The 19956-nt window shown below is 45.8% G+C and overlaps 1 long non-coding RNA gene across 1 annotated transcript in view; it reads right to left on the reverse strand.

Moving 5' to 3' along the window:
- Nucleotides 1-19956, reverse strand: part of LOC142571104 (uncharacterized) — a 636802-nt gene that overhangs the window by 451268 nt on the left and 165578 nt on the right. The window contains exon 2 of the long non-coding RNA XR_012825753.1: nt 5329-5379. This is a non-coding gene — a long non-coding RNA (uncharacterized LOC142571104). The remainder of the gene's footprint in view (nt 1-5328; nt 5380-19956) is intronic.

Below are 19956 nucleotides of genomic sequence, written 5' to 3' on the forward strand. Positions count from 1 at the left end.
GCGAACCGCGCGCGCCTGGGCTGTCAGTGCCATGACGATGTCCGGTGTTCCGCACGCCATTCCGGCATTAAGAAGTTAAGAACACGAGAGCGGGGAGGAAACGGTTTCGGCACGCGCGACCGACAACGCACCACCAGACGAGGCCCTGACCGCGTCGGTCCGCTTAAAGTTGGGTAAGAAGGGCACGGACGAGACTACGCGGGCGTGCACTCAAGCTGTGTGCAGGTGAGAAGAGCGCCTCCTTCCCCCCCCCCAAGTGTCGGTACACTGAACTTTCGGAATGCTGCGACGCTCGCTATAAATTTACGGGAAGGGGGGGGGGGGGGAGGACCGAGCTACGACTCCGTGAAGTGCCCGCACATACATACGTGATCGGCGCGGCACTATATTTGCTCCGGACGAAGCTACGGAGTGACAGTTGTTGATGGTGGTTGCGCTACCACTGAAAAGAAAGAAGCGCAGAAGCCATTAAACTGCACAAGACAAAAGGATAACGTAAGCTCGTCTCCCAGTCAATTTCTTCCTCGAACGAGTTCCGCTCTCGGCGTTCCTCGTAGGGCATAGTCTTGGGCAGAGGATCCTCGGCACTCTGAATTTTCGAGAATCGTCGGCACCACGACGTTTAGCTTAATCGCTCGGCATCCCTCTCCACGTGTCAATCAAGAAAACAAGAACGTCGAGAAATCCAGCACGTAAGATGGGCATTAACGCCCCTGTGTACAGGTCAAAGGTCGCCAGGAGCAAGCGCTGGAAATTTGCCCGTCACGTGTAGCGAGAGAACGACGCACGCGCCGTCTCGCGCCGGCCGGGAAGCACGCTAGAATCATTTTCCGGGTCGACCGCGGCTTACGTAATTCGTGTTTCTTTGCTTCATCATCGTTCTTCTGCTTTTTTCCCTTTACGTCAAGCCCGTGACACAGCGTTTTGGTGAGAACGCATTCTTGACGTCTGCCGAAGCGGCGCCGCGATTGGACTCGGTTTTGCCTTGGCATTGGATTCGTCACGCCGGCGACCGGCTCTCGACGTGTAAACGTCGGCGCCAGGGCGCTGACACGCGACCGCGTCTTTGCTGAAAGCGCAGGTTCCGTTCCCTTCTTTTTCGCTGTTCTTCCAGGACCCAGTAATCGCTTTTCTATCCCTGCGTATAATCACACACACAAAAAAAAAAAGTTCCTCACGTATATATGTTACATTGACCGTGAAGGCTCTGCTCACCGGGATTTACGAAAACAGTTCTGCGTTTCTAGCATGTTTTCTATAGAGCGTTTCCACGTACCTAATGAAAAAAAAACAATTGCTAAAATATGCCGACTCATTTTGCAAGTTTATTGAAACCTGTGCAATAAATAAAGGCTGACAATAGCTTAACAGTATAAGAACGTCAATTCTGTGTCTTGATTTCGTTGTGCAGGATCACTTTTTCTTTCCGTACTAAGTTGCACGACTTCGGCATCAGCGCGATTACTTGCAAAGGATGCGGCCCTAGGAACCTCGAAACGAAATATGTGTGCCTGTTTTGTGCATTGCATATCAATGTTCCTAATCGCCAGAACGAGAGTACAGAAGACACCTCAGAACGAAGCAGCATAGATTGTGTTGCCGCAGTGGTTCCCACCAGAACATGACGCTCTGCGACAAATTTGATGTTTGGGCGCAGTGACTTTCATTGGAAATTTATTTTCGGCAATTTGGAGTATTTTGGGTGCGTAGTAGATAAGTAAACTGAAATCAGCGAAGGCTTATTCGTCGAGATATGCAGGTGTTGGTTAGCAGGGTTCATGCCCGATATATTTATTTATTTATTTATTTATTTATTTATTTATTTATTTATTTATTGGCTGTAACGGTAATCCGGCTGTAATGCTAAACAACTTCAGTAGTTCTTCTAGCGTCAAAAATACTACACGATGTAGCTTGCAGCCAATAACGTCGCTCTGGAGGACTGCTCGCATTTCCTAATCTTATTTCACACCCTTCTTATTATTCCTGGAATAACGACCTCTTCAGCGATGCGCCAGATTTAGAAAATTTCCCCATCTTTTCTGTGATCACATCGCGGATAACGTTCACAGAAATTATTTGGGTTGACTTTTGTCTACGTTTAACTTAGAAGCAGCATTAGAGATAATGTTTAATTAACCAAAATAATTGTCCGAAATCCATGCTATAAGGAAGCAGTGTTTTCAGGCTCACGTAAACGAGCCAAGCCGCTCCTCCATATACAGGGTCTCCCACGTTACTTGAGCCAAAAATTAAAATTATGGGAATGCCACGTATCTCGACAGAACACAAGTAATGTTTTTGCTTGGTGATACTCAGAATATTTTATTTCATTCCGCCTAATTTGATAATCAGTCTTCATTAATTAAGCAATTGCTCAAATATTATACACAAGATTGCCGAACGACAGCCCGCTCGTAGCATTTTGCATTTATTCGTGAGCTGATTTCACACTCAGAATAACACTTTTATGTAGCACGTATCGAGCAACACAAACCCGTATCGGGAGTTTTTCATATTGCTCTACAATTTTCTCATTGACACTTTTCATCTAATTACAATATTTGAGATGCTGAATAATTATTAAGCCTAATCACCTATTTAAGCGGAATGAAGAAAATAATGTGAGTATGTCCATGTGACGGCAAGCTACTTTACGTCGGTTCTGTCCAGCTACGTAGAATTTGCATATTTTTAATGTTTGGTTCAAGTTACATGGGACACCGTGTATATGTATACGCCTGTACATGCCCTTCTATAGTTGATCTATGTTATCATTCACCAGCTGCTTTCGAAAAAAAAGTTGTACATGTCCATAATAGGAACGTATTTAGTGAAAGTGAAGAGCCAGAAGCATACGATCCACTCAAGTTAGTTTTGTAAAAAATAAAAGAAATCGTGCATTGTGAGAGCACCGTATGAATGCTGCTAACTCAACCTTTTCTTCATCACGGCCAGAGAGGCTACGTGACCTATAGCCAATTTCGGGCGCTTACATGTAGCTTTCGAATAAAGTAGTGCGCTCTGCAAGGTTGCTTTCCACGCGACTTTCCTAGCTTAGAGGTGACTAAAGTGTCGCCTACGGTTCTATCATGTCGCTAAAATGTCATCGTTCACTGTATTGAAAGAAATTTAGATTTGAAACAGAGAAGAAAGTTGCTAAATCCAGCGACAACATCGGTAAATGGCAAAGCTGTTTATTTGACCTTCGTAAGAGTCCGTTATTGCTGACGCCCCGTTAAAATGCAACCTTGAGCGTCTAGCTTGCAGTATCTTTCTATCCTTTCAGGAGCGCCAATAAACCACAAATGTTTTAAGGATATAGTGGACGAAGTGCCTCAGCGTGTTTGAAAATCAGATTGCTTGTGTTCTTTTGAATCTTGCAGCGTTTGGAACTTCACAGACTGATGGCAAACGACCTATTTCAGCTCTCGTCGTCCATTGTTACCTAGCCCTAAGTATAACATCAGACTAAACACTGGCTCAGACACTGCTGGTAAATTCACTGTTTATTCCTCATTCACACGGACCCTCGGAAAACATGGAACGTTTTTATTATTGAACATGAAGTACTTAGTACACTTAGTATATGCTTGTACTAGGCTCAGGAGCGTCACCTGATTCCTGTTTAACATTAGATATTTTCTGCCCACATCTGCGAAAATAGCGATAATGGCTGCACTTGCATGCAACATATCTTGTTTCGCAGTTACACTATGTTCATATTGTTCTGCTCATTGGCAGTGGTGGATTGATGACATATTGAGGAGTGTGCTAAAATATTATGCGTACAGTTCGTCCGTGGCTGACAATGCTAATTTGTCGTTGTGTCTTGGTCTTCCTTCGCTTAAAACTCTATTCACTCCAACACTTGTGTTGCGACACTTCTGGAACTCCGAGCTCAAACGTAATTATGTTGCTCCTAAAGCATTACGGCAAGTGCTGCGCTACGTTACACCTCATTATAGAGGAAGATACGGCAAAGTCAGAAGATGTGTCTATGTTCCTCAAATATCCAATGATATGCCTGATTATATCTTTGCTTAAAGCAGTTTAATTGCGGATGATTAAGCTAATGTGAAACTGTATATGTTTGCTGTCTTTTTTTTCCTCTGTATCTGCTCGTTTGCTTGATGTTCTTGTCAATTGGATTTCTGTCTTTCATGCACAATGTTATTCTTTGTTTGGGACTCCAGTGACTTTTGTTGCGATTTACTTTTTCGCTCTCCGATGTTGCCGAGCCTATGTCCCGCAAGCCTCTTTCATGGCTTTGGCCGGTCCCATATGTTATGTACCGCACTGCAAAATGATAATAAAGTATTATTATTACCATTATTGTTGTTGTTGTTCTTGTTGTCTTGTTCTAGTTGTTTGTCGTTGTTATTGTCGTCGTTGTTGTTGACAACGTGTCTTTTACTTGCAAAATACAGATATTTGTGATTTTATGTGCGTAACCTACCACTATAACTTGCATTCTTTCATCTGTTTGGAGTTCATTTAACATTAAATAAAGCAGGTAATCTAAGCTGAAAATTCAATTTTCACCTCAAGTCGATTTGTCAAAAGTCTACTTGAACTGTCTAATTTTTGTTGACGTTTTCGTTTCAAGGCGATGCACATTATTAACACATTTATGTTGGCGACGACAGCGCAGTTAGCGTATTGCTAGACCCAACCAGATGTTGTCAATCACCGAAATATACACAAAGTAAATCACACTATTATATATTGCGCTGATGTGACACCAGTACTCAATCCCTCTAAACACCGCACCAAATATTTATTTTTGAAGCAGCCTATAGCGGGCTAGTGTACATCGGCCACACTGCACAAAACAACGTAAGGGGCTTTGACATGTTGATAACACAGGAAACAAACTTCAATAAATTAAGACTCTAGACAGAGCCGTATTTAGTCGGCAGCATTAGCACAAACAAGAACATTGCAGAGATACGGGAAAAAATGAACGATGCCGATACCAACAGTGTTGTTTCAGTGCATTGATCATACGCCAGCACGTCTCGAAACAGCTGGGCATGAACGGAAGATTTCACTGAGCAAGTGTGTCCAGACCGTAATAGTATCACGCATTTGGAATAACAGAAAGCCAAAAAAAAGATAAAAATATTGCGCGGTTGGTAGTTTGAAGTGAAATCTATCACGCGAGGCGATTGCTTATATTTTAAAACGCTTTCTTCGGCGGCTACACGTAGGAAGAAGAATCACTTTCCAAAGAAATACAACGACCAAGGAGCAGTTGCCTTACACGCCTGTGAAGATAACACACGGTGCAGCCGCGGTAAGAGGCGCAAATGCGTCGGCACTCACCTTACGCTGAAAAGTGGCGCCGGTTTCATGGTATCCTAAGTTTTTTCACACCTGTAATGCCGAATAAGGAGACAAGTGTTAGTGAGACGTCATTAAAACCCCACGTTCACAATGCCACTAATTACTGAGGCCACCTGTAAACAGGTAGACAGCAAATCCCCGGTTAAAGTAGCTACCGAGCAATACTCATAACTATAACGGCACGCTGAGTATCAGAACCCGCTATAATAAATACACATAGCACACTCAGAAGCGTTTCGCCTACAATCTCCAGTCTAACATCCAATTTGTAACGGTGTTCAGCAGTTGCTTCTTCTTCGGATTTGAGACACAGCGAATCAGCGAAGACACATGCATTGATAAGAGTAGGCATGTCGATGCAGCATTTCTATATGCCTGTAAAATTATTGTTCCTGTATTGAATGAAAATATTAAGGAACTGGAAGACAACCTCGTCCTCGATGCTTTCCAGCTGTGAAAACATTGGAAATTATTTGACGAATCGCTCGCTATGTTTTGTTTTTTTTTTGTGTCTATGAAGGAGTACCGCTAAAACAGGCTGAAGGCAGGAGCACGTGCATGATATGCTATTATAAGACAATGTGCATATAATTATTCGCACTATTACACCGTCACCTGCGTCTCCCCTTCCTTGCATCACGCCGTTCCCTTTCCCCCCGTGAGGCGTAACAGGCTGCGGATACGCTTGCCCCAACTGACCTCTCTCTACTTTTCATTGTAACCGTCCTTATGCTTCTTTTTTGAAGAAGCGTAAGATAATCACCTTCAAAAATCAATGTAAATGTATGCTCTTAGCTGATGATTTTTCATTGTTAAAAATCTGCTCATTCACAGAATGCCCGAACCTTATTCCTATTTTGCGATACATATCCAATCGCCAGTTAGCTTCTTGAGCCTGTATAGGAGTACGTTTATCTAAGTCAATTACTCACAGGTGAGCGCGGCCATGAGACGGAAGATGACAGAAGAAGAAAATGGGTTGGAGTGCATGCGGCAGTCATCGCCGAATCCTGACTGGGAGCTTACCACTGTAGTTTAAATGTAAAGTGTGCAATCATTGCATTCTACCGGCGCTAATATATGGGGCAGAGAACTTGAAAGTTAACAAAGAAGCTCGACAAGATAAAGGAATGCGCAAAGAGCGATGGAGCAAAATATGTTAGGCGTAACGTTAAGAGAAAGGATGACAGCGATGAAGTGGGAGAGCAAATGGGGATAACGGGCATTGTAATTGACATTACGAGAAAAAAATATGGAGCTTCGCGGGTCATGTAATTTGTAGGGCAGAAAACAGAACGGGTGCCAAGGGTAGGGAAGCGCAGTCAAGGACGGCTGAAAATTAGGGGGAGTGATGAAATTAGCAAGTTTGCAGATGCAAGTTGGAATAAGCTAGAGTAAGATAGGGGTAAATGGAGATCACGGGGAGAGGTCTTCGTCCTGCAGTGGATATGAAAGTAGGCTGCTGCTGCTGATGATGATGATTCAATTAGTGTAAAGATTGCCAAATCTCTCTCAATGTAGACAAATGCGTTTCGTACTCACTGATACAGAAGAACGTGATACAACGTAGCCTGAATGTTTCCTACGTCTACAATACTATGAACGCGCCGTCTGCAGCAGCAGCTGGCCATAAATAGCCCGATCACATCACTTGTAGTGATATATCGCAAACTTCTTTTGTAAGACAAAGTGATGTCTATTTGTATAGCCACGTGCTGCACAAACCCTAACAAAAATTCAGATCGACATATATGTTACTACTTCATTAGTTGTAAGAGAGCGTGACAAGCAACTTTATTACTGTCCGACAAAATCGAACGTCATCGACGAAATATAGCGAATTGGCGAAACTCTTTTTACTACTCGATCGCGATCATTGCATTCCTGGGCAGAAAAGGCTCGCGGCCTGCATTTTGCTAAGCCCAGGAATCGTCGCGATTAAAAACTTTGCTACATCAACCGACAGCGAGAACTTCGCTGTTCCTGCAAGATTCAATATGAGCAATTGAGGAAACAACTATAGCGCAGGTTAAACATCTGAAGATTGTTTATAGGCCATATAGAAATCGGGAACATAGAAGTGTTCGGGCTGCAGAGTGAAGGACTGAAGTTAACGTATTCCTCTTAAAATTCCTGCGCAGTTGATTGCGTTTTTATTTCGGACGAGTGCATAGTTCTATATTCAATTTCTCAAAATTTTGCAGCTTAAGCTGTTATGGGCTCATTCCAATGGCCGTGTCGGTTAGCAATGTTGCCCACCAGCACCGGTGTCCGTCGTAGCTATCGCCAAGCTTCTACCGACTATGAGAGGTTGGCCATGAAATGGTTGGATTGTCGTGAGGAAGAAAAAGAAGTTTAAGATGTATAATGAATGTTAGAATGAAAAATATGTATGGCATACCTTGTTAAATAAACAGGCTTGGTGATTGTTTGCCACCACCTCGTTTCAAAGGCGATGCCAATAAACCATCACACTTATCATCATCATCATCATCATTAGCATTGTATCGTGCTACTTGTCACGCGATGTGAGATCAGCGCCGCGTAGCGTCGATACGTCCGCACTTTGCACTGCAGTTGCATACTATTACTCCAGGTAGCACGCTATGTAGTAGTTACATAGGTAGGAGTACAAGGCAGTTTGTGTTTCCTGTCAAGTATGTGGCTCCTACCCACTATGGAAGACTGGCCACGAAATGGATGGATTGTATTGAGGAAGAAAAATAAGGTTGAGGAGATGTATACAAATAATGCTACAGCGAAAAACATGTAGAAAGCATATCTGATTAGATCAAACAGGTTAGGTGACTGTTTGTCACCGGCCCGTTTCAAAGGGGATGTCAATACATCATCATCACCATTATCAACAACAGCAACAACAGCATCGTTTCGCGTCACGGGTCAAGGGATGTGACATGCGTAGTCTCGATACTTGTGTTTCCTCTTCGGTAGACTTTATGGCGCCTCCTAGCACGGTACGAAGCGCTACTGACGAAGCGAATCATAGAGCTAGGTTCCCGGATGCACTCAGGAAACTTCGGATTCGGCAGACCGCTGTGCAATGAGCCGCACAAGCCGTAGCTCGCCGTCGACGCAGGACGGACGGTTCAGCTCGTTCTCGTGAAAACGACGCAAAGAGACTTCGACGCGAAGACTCTCTAATGCGTGCTGTCGAATATGGAAATCCTACGGCGTCGCTCTTCAAGCTTATGATGTGACTGTGCTGCGTGTGCCGCGCCAGTTTGTGACTTGCTTATACAGCAGTAATTCTTCGAATACGTACAGGAAGACGGCGGCCAACAAATTGTACCGCCATCGTTTACGCGCCGATGCATCACGGCGGCCGTCGAAGGCAGTGAACAATAAACTGCACACGCTTCTTCTCCCACTGCAAAAAGCGATTCGGTGCTGGCGGAAACAACAACAATCATCCGCTTACTCGACGCATTTTATCTCAGTTCGACAGCCGCCGCCACATGGATCACCACCGTGATAACCGCTCAGTTCATGTTTGATGCACTGTGTCACTGTCATGGCATCAAAAGTAAAGGTGCATTATTTTATATCATTCTAAAAGGTTACAAGGCTGCTCTCGCCTGCTTCTCGGTTGAGCTTCAGCGGCAGCTGTTGTGTTTCTCGAATAGCCGCTGACCGAATAGTACGCAGCATTTCCTACTTAATTCAAATAGACAAACATATCTGCTCCGCCAAATACGTGTACATGGTGCAAAAAGTGTGCAATAAAAGCATGTTGATGACTTGTGACTGGTGAGGGTGGGGGGGAGCGGGTAAAATGACTTAATTTGCAAAAAAAAAAGAAATATGTCCTTTCTTTATTCGGTGCCTCTTGGCAGTGTAAAGGAGCACTGGAAAGCAAAACCAAATTTAATTATAATGCTAAAATACCCTGTAATGGTACTCGTTATGTTTATTTGTAGTAAAGGATTGGACAATTGCTATAGAATAAGAAGACCAAATATCCCTGTTTCGAATTATACGCAGCGATACCTGAGACTCGGTACGTCACAGTGACGTCATAGAATTCGATCTGTTCTCTTACCTGTGCCGTTCTAGTCAACAAGAACTAGAAAGTTTTTCTGTTATTCTTTCGGTTTCATTAAAGTGCAATGTAGTTATTCTTTAGCAATAAATAATTAACTGTACAAGAGGGGACGCTGTGAAGATCTTGTAGTCTAAATAAGGGCGATGCAGGGACGAGGTGTATCGACGTTCGGTGCAAGCACATTTATTATTATGCTCTTCGTTCACTCGCTTATATATCGTCTTTATCATGCATGCTCGCCTATCATTGGTCACCGCCTAGCGGTGGCCCCTACAATCTCATAATATGCTTCGGCACGCTGATATGACCTCCCCAACAGTTTTTGTTTTGTTTTGCGTCATTGCTAGCTTGCCGAGTCTCCTATCACAGTGACAACGACTGCAAATTGGTATCACAGAAGCGTGATTTGCTAATACAGTTTAACTTAACATTAGCCTAGCCACTCTTTAAAGAACGCGGGTGGATTACGCTATCGGGCAGTTTATCGCTGTTTGGGTGCCACATCATACTTCAGGTACTAACAACTCTTCGTTATGAACCCAAATTAGCAAATTAGGAAAGCACTTAGTTCTGGTGGCACGGCGGAAGTGACCGATGGACGGCGTAATACATGTGTAATGCATATAATGCGCACTTATTCTTTTACAAGGGAACAAACTAAAACAGGATTGTTGATTTGTACTGCAGCGTTTGGTCAAGTCGAACTAAAATATGGCCCAAGTTAAAGACTGCATAAGAAAGGGCCTAAAAAGACGCACGCAAGTGCATCAGTTCTTCATTGTTGTCGGGGCTTTCGAAGGCGCGTCAAAGCCCCGAAATCCCAAGCAGCAGCGACGTTTTGACGCGACCCGATGCGGGTCACGCCATTCGCGTCACCTTAACCTCTCGGGGTTCTCGAACCCGACATTCCGCAGGCCGAACGCACAATGCGTTCCTCCGGGACCCGACCGTCACAACAATGCGCGGCTCCTCGACAATGTTCCCAGGGTCCGAACTCCCCAAGCGCCTTCGCGTCCCGTCTTTTTAAACATAATCTCGAGCACCGAACGGGATCGTGAGCAAGTATACACAGATAAGGACGCCGCACCATGGGCCGTGGAGAAAGGTTCAACTGGCGCGCCGCATTCTGTCGCTACCCGGGAGGGCTGCGGATTGAAAATTCACATATTGGGAGGCATTCATCAGAGAGGCCAGCCGGAAGGTGCAACAATAGGAATTGCGCGTGGCCGCGACCCGCATCGTCGTGTGGCAACGGTGAAATACCGGGCTCTATTCTCACGCAGCTTCCGCTCCGATGGTGGCCACGACAGACCGCCACGGCGCTCTCCAGCGGAACTCGACCTCAGGCGGGAGCGTCTATATACACGGGCATGTAAGCTGGTTGGCCTGCATCCGCAGTTTTCAAGTGCACGGTGGGGACGCCCTAGCCTCGGTACTGTACCGAAAGTTAGGTGGAGAAGCAAGCAACGCTCAACCGCTACCGCAAAAGAAGACATCGCCCTCTCTTTTATTTGGGTGCTCCGACCCTCTTCATTGTTAACGCGCTAGCCCCAGAAGCGCTCACCCCGGCCGGGTTTTCGATGGCGAAAGCTCCGACGCGGCGACCTTTCATTGTCAGCGGGGCTCGCCGCTTGCGGGGGCATTGTGTCGTGCGTCCTATTGAACGCGTCACCTGTAGGTTGCCGTCGCGTCCGGAGAGCCGCAAGCACATTGTTTGGCTCCGAGCCCGAAGCGGCGGAGAGGAATAAGCATTAGCCAGGAGACAAGCTTTGAAGAAACGGTATTGCGCGGAAAAAAGCGCGTCTAAGCGGACTTCGTGACACTAGTATGGGAAGGAATGGAAGGAAGCAAATGTCCCTGTTTGTCCTTATAGCGAGCCCCCGTCCAGAAGGAAGTTTGCTTCGCTTCCCAGAGCGGCACTCTCACCAATTGAACGATGGTGTCTCGGATTCTGCACGCCGATAAACGCCACAACCTATGCCGCAAATCTTTTTACCCAGAAAGATAACAGAGCAGTTGGCAAGAAGAGGCAGCGGTTGTGGCCTTAAACCTCTCCCATCGACAACATCTTCACGTTGTTGCACTCTATACGTTTAGAGCCTGATTAGTCGTTAGTGAAGTTAAAGAAACATACATTGAATGGTGCTTGCATGAACAAGAGAAACGAAACTTGAATTCATGGCGTTGCCAGCGGTACTTATGTATACGTCTGTATTTACATACTATTACCATATTATCGCGAGATGCTCATGAGAGTTTTACCTCTCGCATGGCCGAGAACCGGCGCTACTACTGGACACTGTGCTTCCGTCCACCACATCTTCAACTAGCGATTATGCCCGTGATGCAATCGCCCATGCTGACCATACTTGCCAACTTGCGCGCGCTCGTCTACAAATGTCTCAAGACAAACAGAACCAACGGTGCGACCTCCGTCACCGTAATGTCCATTTTGCGCCCGGCACCCTCGTGTTGCTTTGGTCACCATCGCGTAAAGTTGTTCTTTGTGAAAAACTGATTTCCTGTTACACAGGCCATATCGCGTGCTTCGCCAAGTGGCCGATGTCACCTATGAAAGCGTTCTAGCCACGCCCACTACGTCCTCCGCTGTGACAACCAGTGACATTGTCCACGTCACCCGATTCAAACCTTACACCTCTCCATGCGCCTTGGATATTTAACAGCCCCGCTTTTGCCACTTGGGGGTAGTATTACGATATTATCGCGACATGCTCAACAGACGAGCCGCCGCGAGAACGACGAAGTGGTCCTGTGCCCTTGGCGCGAGCGAATGTCGGCCTGGCGCTCTGGCGCCAGTGTAACTAGCCTGTATATAGTCTCTTCTGTTTCTCTCTTTCTACACGTAACAATGTTAATCTGCTTTATGACAACTCGTGCAGCTTCAGAGCACTATATGAGCGTCTTACAAGGTCTCGCAAAACAGCATTGATGTTGCAATACATAGTAAGTGGGTTCTATAATAGCCATATTATGGCTTAACTAGAAAGCTTCAGTAAAGCGTTCTCGATGCGTTTGTGGACGGTATAATGCTGCTGGCTTTAAGTGCGCCAGCGAGGAACGCCATGAAGAGCTTTGCGGGTCCCACGCACGCTAACTTTTGAATTTAGGATTGCAGTTTTTCCTTGTTGTTAGCGTTCTTAGCGTTGACGCGTCAAGCTAACTGTGGGCGTTGCACAGCTCCAACAAATATCGCCCTTTCCTCATGCCGACAATATAATAAATAGCAGACTTCAGCAGTTCTTCCAACTACGGACTCATTTAGTGCGACAGTGGTTAGTCCCCTGACTTCCAAGGACACAAGTTGGTGCGAAACTCGTATACGTCGTTGCGCGCATTGCTCCTACTTTAAATGAAATCACATGGACTACGATAGTCGATGATGATCCCGGGGATACGATCGCAGTGACTGCAACGACGATGAAGACGAGACGTTGATAAGAAAAATGCCAATGAAGCGGAGGCACTTCGATGACTCAACTATAGTCCTACGCCGAGGGATAACTAAACGGACGGACGGACTTAGCAAACATTGCTCAATAACGCGCTTTAGCCGCTCACAAAACTGTTCCTTTCTCCTGTCCAAGCGTGAGCTAGAAACTACTGCCCTACGCTGCAAGCCAGCAGTAATGCATTGATTTAAGTGCGCACCACAGGCCATAAGTGATGGAGAACACAGGAAGAGGATGAAGAAAAGCAAGCCGTTAGTAGGCTGTGAATGGGCTGGGCACCATTGTGACTGCTTCAAATGTTTAGGCAAAACTTATAAAGACTGATTCTTTGTTTCCTAATACATGGTATTTAGGAGAAAATAACGCTCTTCGGTACGCATGCATCATGGACTGCGCCCATATCACGGAATACATGTGCAAGAGAGCGCAACAGGTCGTTCAGTTCGTTGTAAAAAGAGTATCCACTTCATATTTTCCCGTCTGTGCCAGTCAATCGAGAAATATTGGTGGCATTCTAAACATTACCTGTCGAGCTACCATCGGACTTGAAAAAGTTTGTTCAAGAAAGCTAAGTTTCACCAAACCTCTTGTAATAAATCTACCGTTTCACTAGTACTTTATTAGCGAGCAGTCAGCGAGAAGACATCGCTGTACAGGATGAACTTAAGAAAGCGTGACGATCGATTACAGAATTTTGATACAACGATGCGATGAGACAAAGCAGAAGGAAAGGTCCTGCCATTTTTGTCCTGACTGGTTCCTCCTCGTGTGCGTTACACTGTAAGCACGATGAGTGATGTCAGGTCATTGACAGAGCCCCGCAAGCATAATCAGGGAAGTTGCGAGCAAGAATAAAAATGTCATGATCACTTCTTTTTTTTTTTTTGGCAGCTCCTTCATCTTGCGCACACCTGGAGCGGCAAACTGTAATGCAATTGGTCACATTTATCAAGAAACACAAGCCGTGCACATGCGCCCAGCTTTGTTCTTGTTTTTTTTTTTTTTGAAGCTATAGCATAACGTTTGTGTAATGATTTCGTAGTCTTCACGTCGTCATAGAGACATGAAGGTAGGAAGGGGGATGAGTGTCGTTGTAGCAGCATGTTCTTGAGCGCGACAACGTGAAACCTCCATCGCATGCAGAGCGTGCAGAAAATGGAGTTGTCTGGCTAACAACGCCCACCCGCTCGGTCATTTATCTCCCGATACAAGAGCTTGCGTGCATGCGTTTTCATTTCTGGTTCTCTTTTCTTCCGTATTATTTCTTCGTTTTACCGAATCATGGAAAGTGGTAGAATAAAAAAGAACGAGCTGGTACATGCGAACTCCCCACCCCATGAGAATGAAAAACACAATAACGAAAAGAAAGGAAAGAAAGAAAGAAGGAAGGAAAGCTGATAGCTCGAGGAGGGGAGAAAAGGACGCAGTGATTCAAGCAAGATGGCGCTAAAGATAAGCGGGCGTCCATAGACTTTCGGCCCCCGACCCGTCGCTTCGCCCCACAGCGGACGGGGTTTCGGCCAAGGCTGCCATCTTGGAGTGGTTTATTTTATCTCGCGCCGACAAGGAACAACCTTACCAACTCCGCGAACCATACAAAAGAAAATATAAACACGAAGTGTCGAATGCACAATAATCAGCTTTGTGAGACGCGAATAGAGACGCCTCCGACCTGGTGGCGAGCCTTGCGAACGAAAAAACGGAAGCACGTATAAGACTATACGCTGCGCTATCTACGCAGGCAAGCTTTACCGTAAAGTGTTCCCACCGAAAGAGGCGCAACTGGAGGGGGCCGCCGGGCGGGAGCTACGTCCTACCTTTTCCCGAGATAAAGAATAAGGACGGTACGAGCGGGGGCAAAAAAGTAAATGAAGAATAAGAAAGAAAACGGTGGGGGGGGGGGGGGGGGGGCAAAGAAAAAGGCGCGAGCAAACGGCGACGAGTCAGGAGCACCACGGACCCGAAACATTGGCAACTACAGGGGTCGCGGAAGGAAACGCAGTTGTTGCCGACCCGACCTCCCTTCTAGCTGCCAATGCGAACGCTATCTCAGTTGTCAATATTTGTTTTACGATCTTGTAGCGCGGAGAACTGTGTGAGCACGCAGTCGTTGACACGCTTCTTTCTCGTTATTTCCCCCATTTCGTTTGTTTCTGTTGTTTTTTACCTTCTCTTTATCTTCTGTCGAACGCTGTGTATGTACCTTGCTCCGCAGTCACTCGCCATGTGTTCACGGGCGTGAACGATACAGCAGCGGCTGCCGCGCGAAGTGGATACGAGCTATAGCTTTGGGCGTTGTGGTTTCACCTACACGAGAGCGGTCGTCAAACGGCGAACTGCATTACACGCGTTAGGCGACAACACGTTTTATGTCTAAAATACGGGCAATCAAAGCTAAGAATGCTGGTTTACAAAGCCCCCTGAATCGACAACCTCAATAACACCTCACCGGTGCACACGACAGGCCGGGAGATATTTCTTTGGGTATTCTAACTGCTTTCTTAAATTGAGTTCTGTGCAGCCTGAAATATTCTTTTAGTAATTGGGGCCTTTGACATTACAAGCAATCGTTCCGGAGCAGAAACCTACATTGAAGTTAAATTTCAGTTTGCAGTATTTGAAAGGACGACCAGAGCGGGGAAACGGGAACTAGCGGCCAAGAAGTGTCTCGAATGAATTTCGATTCTTTAATTTCACGGATCACGACCCTGCCTGCACAGTGGGCTTTGAGAGACGACTTACCGTAGAGGGCTCTTGCTTGCTTTTGATCACATGGGGTTCTTTAAGAAGAACTAAGGTCGGGGCTGCAGTTGGTTCTGCTTGCTAAAGTGAAACGCTGCACTGAGCCTCAGGAAAAGGACAACGGAAAGGACGCTTATGACACCCAAATGCAGACAAAGCGCACTTTAAGAAGGCACTAAAGAGGGGGGAAAATAACGGTTTGAGCTATATTAGCGAATTACGCTTCGACAACACCCACACACACAAATCAACGCTTACCATAATGAGAGAGTTGGCAAGTCAGAAAAGCGCAATAACAGAAAGCTGGGGTCGGCAGCACCTTGAAATTTTCGCACCAACTCGCTGCCGCGTAATGCGTTTTGATGACGCTGCTCCGACCCAGTTGTAGTATCAGAAACGCAGAGAGCGGGAGACTGAGCTTACAAAGTATGATACACTTGTGGTAAGCACAACGCCCGAAGTACAAAAATTCTTAAAGAAATCATTTTTATCGATGTCACTATCACGTTTACAGAGCTTGTACTAACTACGACTTTCACAAGTTAGGCTACCAAATACGTAAGTATTTAAGTTCACACTTCGAAATACTTGACCTCGTTGAACAAAAACTGCCAGAAGCGCAGTTTAAACGTGTCATCTACACGCACTACTAACCACGTAATTACTACCAGAATCCGTTCATGTCTGAAGGCCACTTCCGGGAAGTTCGGACATGTCCTATTAGAAAGCCTGTTAAACTTAGCTGCAAGAGGCCAGTGTAACTCAATGGACAACATTTTCAAAAAATAACTTCCAGAGGCTTAGCCAAATTTCAACGAGGTTAAATGAGAAACATCGAGAGGGTGCTTTCCTTATAACAACATACATACGCCTTTAGGACATACAGTCCAAACTTCGCTGCCACTTAATAGCAGTGTTTTGGTCAAGGCCAACACACGGCTGTAACGCAGCACTAAGTGGAACTGAAGTGTCCTATATGCGTGTATTATGAGAAGGAAGTACGAAGTCGACGTTATTAACAATAAATTGTTCGACCTAGGACCGCCTTTCGAAATGTAATTTTCCGAAAGTTCTGCCCATTTGGTTACGCCGGTGCGTTGCGGTGAAGTGCAACGGTTTGCTGAAGGGGTAACTTCCAAAAGTACAGGGTATGCGGTTGCTTTCCTCTTTGCGTGTTTTGTGCTTGTATGCTCTTTGTTATTTTCCCTTTCAATCAATAAGTATTACTTCCTTATGTATTTTACTCAATGTACTGCAACTCTGCATTTTATGTGGATTGCATGGTATGTCTTATGTATAGTAGCACGTAATTATCTATTTTGTTCCACGTAACTTAACTCCATCTGTATCTGCTCTGCCCTCCATCTTAAGTGTTATGCTATAATGTATTACTGTTGCCATCTTACCGATTACAATATTTGTTTCCGGTTCATTACCCGTGGGCATGCCTTAGTCAGATGTGATTAACACTGTTTGCCTGCCCTTCCACGTTGTTTTCCTTTTAAATGTACTCGACTAATAAAATGCGTGACATCACAGCGACGTGCTGGCGCTGGGCTTCCGGCGCGAGATTCGAGCAATGGGACTTCGATCGTTGTTTTTTTTTCTCATTTAATAATTAACCTATTACCACGTACTTAAATAAAATACAGCTATGACACTATAGCTGATAACTTTAAGTTAATTTACTCTTTCTCGTTCGCGTACCTTTAACGCACCCAAAGCGCACTTTAGGTGCACTCTAAGCATAACGCATGAGCGTTTTTTTTCTTTTCCTTGTATTTTGCCCTTATCGGAATGCGGCGACCACTGCCAAATCAGACATTCTGAGAATATGTGTCAACGATGAGTCGGGCTCTATAGGTATAATTTGGCGGAAAGTCAATAAGAAATGTAACGCGAAAAGCAACACAATAAAAAGACGCAGCTGCCTTGGGAAAGCATGACCGGTGAAATAACCCCCCGGCAGGGATGCCAGGATGATGTTCCTGTGTATGCTCCCGCTATAAGTTAACGTTTACGGCCTCCAAAGCCATTTATTTATATTGTTTTTTTTTTGGGGGGGGGGAGGGGGGAGGGGCCTGTGCATTTAGAAGCCGGGCTAAAGCCTGCGAATAGTATTCATTCCTCAATTTTTTATTGCCAGATTACTTTATTGAGACATATAAAACGTTTATCATTTGTGGACTTCACTCATGATTCTTACGGGCCAGACACCAGATGCGAAATCACAGGGACCACAAATTCGCCCAAAATTCATGCTACAACGAAGGTGTCAAAACGACACGAATATCTCTCATCGAGTTCTTTATGCCCAGGATGGCCGATCAGATCCACAATGAAGTAAATGCCACAAGAAAAATTAAGAATCCATGACAAGTACGAAAAAAAATGCTCTAGCCTGCTCTTACGCAAAGTAAAAACAAATATTTGTTGTACAGTATGGACTCGCTGAAAAGTGCACGCTTCTTTTATTCTTTTTCTCTCCTAAACAAAAGCTGCCAGGCGCGTGAGTGATGAACGCTGTAAGCCCCGGGAGTCATCGTTATTTTCAGGATCTGCACTTATACTGTTGAGAAAGTTCCAGATGCCGCTCGCGTAAAAGTGAGCCTGAACGAACTCATTTGTTCTCTCTCCTTTTTTTCCCTTTCTCTTTCGCCATCTCCCTTCTGCTGTCCGCGGTGAGACTCCATTAGTAGCCGTCGTAACGAAACTGATTGGTAAAATTATAATTTGCTGCAGACGAAATGTGCCGCTTTTAAATCTACGGGCTGCTGTATTTGCGCATTACTGCGGCTCGCCATCGTCTCACATGCCGGCTAAATTTAGCGCGATGTTTCAGCGGGCAGAACCGGAAGCCACTCACACGGCCTTCGTTTTGTAAACAGATCATAACTCGGGGTCCCCCCTCCCTGTAGTCCCTTCAATACCCATCCGTACCTTCCCGCAAATGGAAGAGGCCACCACACAAAGGTCCGATCGCGAACGAGCTCTGCCCGGGCGCGTCGCGCGGTTTGGAGCGGCTCGAAGTGCAACGTCATTCTCGAAGGCGTCATTAATGAACCGCACGAACTGCCCGGTTTTCGTGATGAATGGTCGGGAGCAGCTTTCGCCCGTCGGCGACGCTCCATCACGCGCTTTTGCGCGCTCTGAAAGCGGAGAAGAATGGAGCAGCCAGCGCCTATGGCCGCCGACGCGACCCGTGCGAGCGGGAGAGCCGTTTCAGCCGCGGCCATTGACACAGCGGCCCGCTGCGTGGAACGCGCGCTCGGGCGCCGCTGGCGGTGACGTCCGGGTGAGGAATAACGGGCCCCGAGTGATGCGGACAAGGTGCCAAATTAATCCCGATGGCGGGCCGGTGAAAGACGTCGTTCGCGTTTGTTTTTTTTCTTTTTGTTTTGATGTTGTTTATGGAGTGCACATTTAGAAGACGTTGGCAGTTTGGTCGATGCCTGGTTGCTCCTTCTCTCATTTCATTCATCCTCCCATTCCCCCCACCCCCTCTCCCCTCCCCCCCAAGATAATTATTTGAGCCATCAACGTATGTAGTCTCGACAGCGGAGTGCGTATAGTTATGTAATAACTATAGCACTATGTAATAACTACCCTGTGAGACCTGAGGACTGTGAGGCCCGACTCATATTGGCGGGCTCGGAATAAATTTTTGCTACTTTGTGGTATTTACTTTAACGTACACCGAAAGGCACAGTACACAGGTGCTCTTCCATTCCAATAGGAACGCGGCCGTCGCGATTAAGTATCGAACTCTCGACCTCGCGCTTAGCAGTAGAGCGCCATAGCTACTAAGCCATTGCAGCAGGACACACATTGAATAAACGACAGAACAAGGAGGAGTTCAAAAAGCCGCTCCCCCCCCCCTTTTTTTTTCTTGTCTTGTTTTCAGCGTTGTGCAAGCCACCCGAACTGGTAAATATATTCCGTGGGAAAACTAAATTATCTACGGTGCTCGGAACCTCTCTGCAAAACTTTGCGTTAAGTTTATATCAACGCTGCTATCTTCAAAAATTTGGGACTACCACTACAACAGTTTGGTGGTTGCAGGAGCAGTAACGCTGAATCGCCATGCGGGGTTCTGTTGGTAATAACGAGGTAGCGGGTTCGATACCTGGCAGCGGCCTCCATATTCCGATGGAGGTGGTGTAAGACTGATCGCGTGCTGTGATTTAGGGTCACGCTAAGGAACCTCTAGGTGGTTCGACAAAACGTAGATGAATTCGCTAAAACTCACTGTCAAAGCAACTCAATAGTTATACTAAATCTAAATGCCGCAACAAGGGCGCTCACTTTGATAAAATCATCTGCAGGCACCGA

This window comes from Dermacentor variabilis, chromosome 2 (genome assembly GCF_050947875.1).
Source record: "Dermacentor variabilis isolate Ectoservices chromosome 2, ASM5094787v1, whole genome shotgun sequence".
Taxonomy (NCBI): domain Eukaryota; kingdom Metazoa; phylum Arthropoda; class Arachnida; order Ixodida; family Ixodidae; genus Dermacentor; species Dermacentor variabilis.